We start from the raw sequence: 8941 nt of genomic DNA, 5'->3' as shown, positions 1-8941 counted from the left end.
ACCTCAAGCGTACTGTACGTCAGCAGCTTCCCTGTGCCTCAGGGGTGTACAGGCTGTAGCACAGATCTCAGTTTGCACCCAGTGTCAACTTACAAACAATCACAAGAAATCATCTTGTCTGATGCAATAAACGGCTGCCATCCAGCAAATTTGCAATGAAGGAGACAAAAGAATAAGACAAAAGACAAAAAAATAAAATAAAACAACACGATGAGCTGACCAGCAAACTAATATTTCAAGTTAACTATATGTTTCGCTCAGGACATCGATCTGGAAAAGTTGGCGTGACATGAAAACGTGGCGGATAGCATCCCCCCTCAAACCACCTACTGGCTATTCAAGTGATGTCAAAAACTACCATTAATCTGCACCAGTCACGAGGATAAAAAGGATCTGAAGGCTGAAGAGATGGCAGATGGATGGGTAAACCCAAAAGACAAATTTATTGCATTCGGTGTAGCTTTGCTGGATAAAATATTTTGTACCCACAGTTAGCTGTAACATGGTAATCACTTCTAGATAATTGCCATGAAATGTCCCTTTCTCTTGCTAATTCAAACACAAGATGAAGAGCTGTCCATTAGAGAAACAAGTCGAGGAAATTTAAAATGTTGCTTTGGCACAAACACAAAAATTAATTTGGGACACTTCAACTTGCCTAAATTAATTTTGCCTCGTGAGTCAGCCATCAGTGTTGAATGGTCTGTTGAACACCAAATGGAAATTGCTGCTTGTCACAAACACCTGGTCAATTAAGTTGCTTCTGATTTTCCTTTTGTTCTTCTAACATCTGAACAAGACTGATTTTATTGTCAGTAGATTTCCCTGAATGAGCGCATAAATAAACAAAAGTTAAAAACTGTTTGGTGAGAGGAACAGATAAGGGACTCGACTGGAATGTCTAATATGTAACTGAAGTTGTACATGTATGCTGTGAAACAAATGAATGAATTAATCCTATCCAGATAACAATATCATTTTGAAATGGTGGAAGGCACGGAGAAGCCAATATGCAGAAACATGTAGGCTATGGTTATACTGAAAATGATTAAAATCACAGTCACATCAATAAATGTAAGAATATGAGAGAGATAAAAATTAATAAACCTCTCATGAAAATTCCATGAGAAGACAGTTCTGACTTTACTTTTGAGGAATATTAAAAGTTCACCTTGAGTGTACAAACTTGTCTCAGTTGCCTTGAGACATCCTTGATTTCAACTCATTTCTTCCACATGTTCATTCATGAGCGACAAAAAAGTATTGGGTAAAATTAATAACCAAAAATACTTAGTTGATACTTGGTATTTTACTGGTGTAGCCAATGAAAGAGAAAGTGTCAGAATTGCTATCTTGTAGCTGTTTATCCTCTTTGTGCTCTGTCTGTTTTCCTTCTATCCAGAGTCATTCAGTGGTTTTGGTTTGAGTTCATTCACCTGTCCAATGTGGGGCAGAGCGGTCCTCTTCGCCTATCAGCCACTTACCTGCACACCCGGTTCTCATCACATCCAATCACCTCATCAGACTGCTGCTGTGATTTAAGGACCAACTCTCCCATTCTACCCTCACCAGATTATGCCGTCTACTCGGCGGTACCTAGTCAGGTTCACTCTTGCTTTTGTGCTTAGTGTTTGAATGCAAGATCTATCTTCTGTCTCTCTGTTCAGGTTGATTTGCTTGCCTCTGGCATTGTACTTTGGATAGATATTTGGATTTGGATTCATGGTGTTTTCTAGATTTCAGTGTGTAGTTTTTTTGTATGAAACAAAGTTAAGACTTCATTACACTAGTTCCGTCTGCTTGTTTGGAGTCCTCTTTTGTTCAAAAACCTAACAAAAGGCGCTTTTGTGACTCCAGCTAAAGCAGGATTGTAATAATTATAAAATGAAACCCCGGAAAACACACAAATAATCATAACTAAATTAACAAGAATTCAAGTGAAAAAACATCCCAAGGTGTGATTTTGAGTTTAACCTTAAAAACCTCATCTAACCTGCAAAATCAGGACTGTGTATGTGTGATTTGATCGGATTTGATGAACTCTCATCGGGGAACCCACCAGTTGTCATCAGATTGTGTTTTAAATATGATTTGCTTCTGTGTGCACCAATCAGGAATTAAAGTTTTTGCTGAACATTTTTGTGCTTTTATTACAGACAGAAAAGAGATGAGAGGAGATAAGGCAGGTTCTCTGCTGTTTTTAGCAATGAGAATCTCAACTGTACTGCGACTACATATACAAGATAAACTTCTCATGCTCATAATTGAATTTCTTTGTAAAAATATTTTGTGGTCAGACTTATTACGTAAAACCAATGCATTACATACAGTGACTCTCAGAGTTAAGTACAGGAGACCAGGTGCTACATTTTCTGACACATTCATTTTAATACACACTTTCAGTCAAGCGCTAAATAACAATTTATGTATAGATTATTGATGTGTATTTTGAATGTCAGAAATGCACTTGGCAGATAGACTGACAAAGAGAGGCAAACAGTGCGTGTAAGCTGAGGTTAGAGTTAGGTTAAGGTAAGGGTTAGGATTAGACAAGTTATGTTTGTTGTTTTGGTTGGATGGTGGTTAAGTCTCCAGGAAATCAATGTCCATGGCTATGTGTGTTTGTGGGTGTGTGTGTGTGTGTTGAAGTCAGTGGGCTTTCCCAATTTCAGTGAGTATACAGGTTGAATGGTGTCAAACGATTGGTCACTGCCTGCCATCCCCTGAACACAGGTTCACAAACAGCACACTCACACCTTGAGGTCTGAGCTTCACAGTGTAGACTACTCAATTTCTTTCTGGCCAACTTGTCACTCTGTGCTCTGCACTGCATGCCACTGGTTCTGCACTGCATGCCACTGGTCTGTCCCCCTGCACGAGAGAAGAGGAATTGTTTAGGCTTCCTTCAGCTTGTCAAACGCCTCTTCAACGCCAAAGCCTGCACAGTGGTTTCCTGCAGTCCCAGACGACAGCTGGCCTCTTTCCAGTTCCAGGCTAAACCGTAGGGAATCCAATAGCAGTAGGAAAGCACCAAGATGGAGCCGTGAGAGCTCAGCAGTGCCCATCAACCTCAAACCCATCTGTGAGCTTAGATGAAGAAGCTCCCTGTAATGTGAAAAAGAAACATGCTTCACTGTGAAGGGCAACATTTACATTCACTAAGCATTGTCATTGGGATTCTTATTAGGTTTTCAGCACCACATCAGGGAGAAAAATAAAAACATTTGTCTGGGAAAAACCGACACTAATTGCTCCAGTTTGGTGTCAGAATTTTGTGACTTTCTTTTATGTGACACATTTGTAGAAAATCATGATTTCCTGACAAACCACTGTGAAATCTTTACCGTTTACAGCCACTATGGAAATACTGGAAATACCATGACAGGAATACAAACTCTTGATAATAAACACCTAGACAGGCACAGTCAGTGTTATGGTTTGGCTTAGTATGTTTTCTGTTGTGCTTTTCTTTTTGTGCTCTCTCTCTTTCCTTTTCCATTTTCTGTTCCTTCTGCAGAGCCTGTGTGTGGCAGGGGGTGTGGCTGGCTCCTCCTGTTGGCAGCTGAGGCACACCTGAGTTCTATCAGCCTATTCACTCCACTTTATAAGCCTGGCCTTCATTCCTGCTTGCTGCCAGATTATTCTATGCTCTGTCTCTGCATGCTGTTCACCTGTTACCTGAATCAAGATTCTCCTGCTGAAGATTTCTTCCTGTCAGCCAGCTCCCTGCCTCCTCAGCCTGCTTTTGTTTTTGTATTTAGTTTGTGGAGTGATTAAAAGAACCTTTTGTTCCCACTCACCAGTCTATATGTCTCTGCTTTAGGGTCCTAGTCTTAAACGAACTCAACAGTCTGGAAGCTATTGTGAGAGCTTCAAGCTTTGACTTGAATGTATTCTTGAGATAATGCTGCAAATGTTGCATTGCACAGGACCTATTGGGATCAATAGTTCCTTCAAGCAACAACACCGCAGTGCATACCAGAAAAGGTCTCTGCAGGAACTGGAGTCCACCTTTTCACTGACTCCTTTAAATAAGATCAAACAATCTCTAGTATACACTGTATTTGAATAAGTTCTTTTAAATTGCAGGAAATTTCCTCTTATCTTCTGGAGCATAATGAATAGTACGCCCCCCACCTTCTCTGGTTCTGCCATTTATCTCAAAAAGTAGGATAATGATAAAAGGTCTTTGCATTCACACCAAGGGCTGTGCTGAGAACAGTGTTGTTAGAAAACTCTTGCTAAGAAGTACTGCCCTCTGTGTAGCTCTGAGGGAAATACTTTATATGAGAAACAAAATTTTAGTTCATCATGGAGTTGTGGGTAACTTGTAGATATGATGCTGTCCATCAGATAGTGTCCATGTCCAGTGAACAAAAACACTTGTACCTGTTCTTCCATGAAAGTGCTCTTTAATGACTGCTTTTTTGTTGTTTGAATAATGTGTGTGATGGCTGTCTCAAATGTGAAATGAAACTATGCTGATCCGAATAATGTTATTAAACCAATCAATGTTCATATCATCAGTAAGCTGGTACCCTGACCTCCCACACTGCTCATTAGCCAGCAACACCACTTCTATCAGTAAAAGCTGGCAACATGTCAACAAATGTTTGTACAGTTGCAAAACATAAAGCAACTGCTCTCAAACTGTACAAACTGCTCAGTGACTCTGGCACACAATGAGTGTGTAAAGCTGCCATTAGTCTAAGTGATTGATACTGTTTGTGTACAGTAATTATTCTTACATCCTAAAATGAATGTAATTTATTGGTGTTAAAGTGCTACTCTTAGTGCCTTTTAAATCTATTTACAGCCAACGGTGTTTAATTCTTGGCAGTGTGCTCGACAGAAGCACAATAGGTGAACAAAGAGGCAAATGGCTCGATGAAGCCTCTCAACCTGACTCATTAAATCATAGCAGAGGTGCTCTTGTCATGTCAAGACTCGCCATCAAATAACCCTGCAGACCATTCCAGATATCGACCAGTATGTATTTATTTATTTTAAAGGAGTATGCTGTCCTCTGGCTAGCTAATGCTTTTCTGAACTTATTCTTGGGTCTCTCTCATCTGCTTCTTATGTTTTCCTTGAACGGTGCAGCAGGCATTCAGTTAAGCAGCCCACTCTGAGGATGCACTGAGATTTACTGGTCCACATGGCCGAATCATGGAGGGAGGTAGAGATAGGAAGAATGTCAACTGACAGGAACACACACACACACACACAGATAGTTCCAGAATCTGCCTCAAACACACGCAATATTTCCTTTTCCTTGTTTCTCTCACAAACACAATCACACTCTGTGCTTATCACAGTGCATTCACATACACCCACGCACGTGAACCGATTCTGTTCTGTGCTAATATTCTAATCTGCATGCGCCAGCAGCAATTTACCTTAATGTTACCAGAAAGATTTTTTTTTCCTTTCCAGGTGCAAAGACTCACACATTCAAATCTCAGGACAGATGTACACGCGTGACACATGAATAAAGTGCCTCGTGAGCATGTGTGCCCTTTGAAGTAATCCATTCTCCAATGCAGAGTATTTTTAATTAGTTGTGAAAGCCTGCCTACAGAGTTGGGGGTCTCTGGGTGTTCGTCAATTTACAGCACAGACAATGACATTAAACAAAGCCTCAATATCGCACACACACACACACACAAACACACACTCACTCACTCACACACACAGGTCCCTATTGACTGATGCACAGGACATTCAATGCATGCGTACATACACACACACGAGAAAATATTTGCAAACACATCACAGTTACACACAAATGCTGCAAACGTACAAACTCACACACACACAAACCACTAAATGCTGGTAATAAAAGACCCTATACAAGAGCTTTGTCTTAAGGTGAGTCCAGTTTCTCATCAGTGATTCCCACTGGTCCCTTGTTCCAGTATCTGGAAGTGTGTGTGTGTGTGTGTTGTCTTAGTTGGATGCATTTGCACTGGTCTGTATTGAGTTACTGACATAATAAAACATTCCTTGTTTGTCATTTGGGAGCTGGAGGCACTCATCACTGCTCATCCTCCTCATTTTATTAAGGGATTTGTAACCATCTGTGCAAAATATCTGTTTGCCAACGCTGGTTTGTAATACCAACAAGGACACATAAAACTGGGGTTTCAAGAAAACAAATTTTGACTTCAGGGCTCCACTGTATACATGATGAGTAAACCAGATGTCTTTTTCCGTTATTATGACATTTGTTATACCCTGTTCTCAATGGGTGTTGCCCCCATTAATGTGTACTTAGATGTTCAGGCAGTTTAACACTCCCCTAAACAGGAACTGAGGAAGAGGTCAGTTTGGCGGGCTTACTGAGGGAACTGTGAGAACCTGTGGATAGAGAAAAATATTTTTGAGGATACTGTGCAAGTATAAGCTTTGTAGGACTTGAAACTGTGATTTCATCGGATGACATACAAATGCTTAACGTGTATCCAGAAAGAAAGGCCACTTCAAGAAACCCTAAACAGATAACACCAACACAGACAGCAACATGATGCATGCAACAAAAAGAGAAACAATGTATGTGATTTTTCCTGCTTTTTATAAGTTTGTTTTGTTTCAAATTTTCAGTCTCATGTAATAATGAGTCCTGCAGAGGAGGGTCCTGTATCACTTTTAGAGGTGTTTTGAGTTAATTTAGTGTGGCTACACTACCAATTGCCTCAACCCCATAAAACCAGTCATTGCTTTAAAGTCTGGGGACACACTTTTGTTTGCTTCTTTAACGTTTTGTTTCTTCCTACAGACAAATCTGATTGCTGCTTCACATTCCAGTAACCATTACTGCTTGTTATTGCTTGTTACTGACATGCAGGTTGCATGAAGCCTGTGCAACGTTAACACCCTGTACTTACCTGAGCAAAACATATGGAAACGCAGCCTCATGTCACCCAATCAGCAATAATGTAACACTTCAAAGAAAAAAAAAAAGAAAAAACACTTGACATTCAGATCGAGTTTACACTTTCAAGTTTAGCTTCAAAACTTTTCAGACTTTAACAGAGATCTCACCTTGTGTGTGTGTGTATGTGTGTGTATGTCTGTATACGCTCACTGCCCCATGCTGTCAGTTCCAGGCCTGTTATTTCAGTGGCCATTAGAGAAATGGCGACCACTTATACAGCAACGCATACACTTTCACACCAGGAGAGGCAGACACACACACACACACATTAGAGCAACACCTACGCATGAGTTCACACACTCAGTAGGAACTAAATGTTGTGCATTTGCTTCCTGTAGCTGAAGGCCTCTCCTGCAGTATGGCAGCTTGCTGGTTTTCCACTGTCCTATGACTTGTAGGTGACCAATTTGCGCAGAAGGAAAACACAGCAAATTTAAAGGCCTCGATTCAGACATCAGATACTGATGGTGAGGGAGAACGTCTCCTTTATTATGCAACACGAGACAATGATTTGCTGTCAGTCTCAGATTATCGCTTAAAGCTTACTCTTTCAATCAATTTAACTTTTTTTGGTTAAATTATTGGTTCGGTCTGTCTGTTTGACTGACAGCTTTATTGATGGCTGAGATAGCATTTGTTTTGCACTCTATCAAATGGTAAAAGGTGAGTGATTTCCACACCTAAACAAAAAACTGATGATGGATGTGCTGGAGGGAAGTTGGTCCACACACAGTGAAGAGAGTTTGCAGCGTTTTGTACAACCCACTTAAAAATGTTTTTCTTCTTCTTCTTCTTTTCCAACAGATCCACTGCACTAAAAGCTGAATATGTTTATGCGTTATTGTGTTCATCATATTGTAGTAAACAAAAGGATTCGAGGATAACCTCAGACACAAAGACAATACATTCACCAAAGGCAAGCTTTTAACGTGAAACATGACCGCTTTGAATTATCAAAAATCACTATGATGTGCATAGCTTTAAATTCTGACAGCTAAAAATGAACACATTTCAACTGAAATGCCTCATGATCACCTTGGCAGATTTCTGTCCCTAATAGCTTGCTTGTTGATCACTATGATGAGATGCTACAAAAGCTGGTAACAGAGAAGTAGAAAAATATGTAACAGTGCGGAAAAGGATGAGAATAATAATTTGAAGATTGTGCTTTTTTTAATCTTTCAGGTTGATTTGTATATTTGACTGCATATATGGTTAATAAGGAAAGCTGAGTTTGCATTTAGTCATTCAAGCCGAAAATCAGCAAACAAAGTAACAGGACTGCAGTCTGAGCAGGAAATCGCAGTACTTTTTTACCCAGGATGGATGTTTCTGACCTTGTCTTTTTCTTTGCCCTTTTATTTTTCTGTGTGCCACAGTGTTTCAGTAACCGTTTGAACTTATGGTCAGGAGTCACAAACTGCTCTGAAGCAGACCAATTTCTCTCTGAAAGAGAGATTTGTCTCCCTCCTGTACTCCAACTCATTCTACTCTTTGTCCTTGCAGCATTTTTTTTTTTTCCAATACCAATTTCACAAATTACTTTTTATATTCAGGGGAAAATTGTGTGTTTACCAAACAGCACTGACACAATGAAGACAGTTTATGTATTTTCTCCTATTTGGTCAGAGCCATTAGCAAACTTATTTTCTTTAGCTGATTTCTCGTCATGGATAACTAATTATATGCAAACTAATATCCAGATTCAACCTGACTTCATTTTAGCAACAAGATTTCATCAATTTATGAATTTATTAAGGGCGGCACGGTGGTGCAGTGGTTAGCACTGTCGCCTCATAGCAAGAGGGTTCCAGGTTCGAATCCCGGTCTGGGCCCTTCTATGTGGAGTTTGCATGTTCTCCCTGTGCCTGCGTGGGTTTTATTCCTCCCACAATCCTAAAAACATGCACATTAGGTTAATTGGCTACTCTACATTGCCCCTAGGTGTGAGTGTGAGAGTGTGTGGTTGTTTGTCTTTGTGTGTTGGCCCTGCGGTTGACTGGC

Source organism: Scatophagus argus, chromosome 12 (assembly GCF_020382885.2).
Source record: "Scatophagus argus isolate fScaArg1 chromosome 12, fScaArg1.pri, whole genome shotgun sequence".
NCBI lineage: Eukaryota > Metazoa > Chordata > Actinopteri > Scatophagidae > Scatophagus > Scatophagus argus.
Note: the sequence above shows the minus strand (reverse complement) of the source record.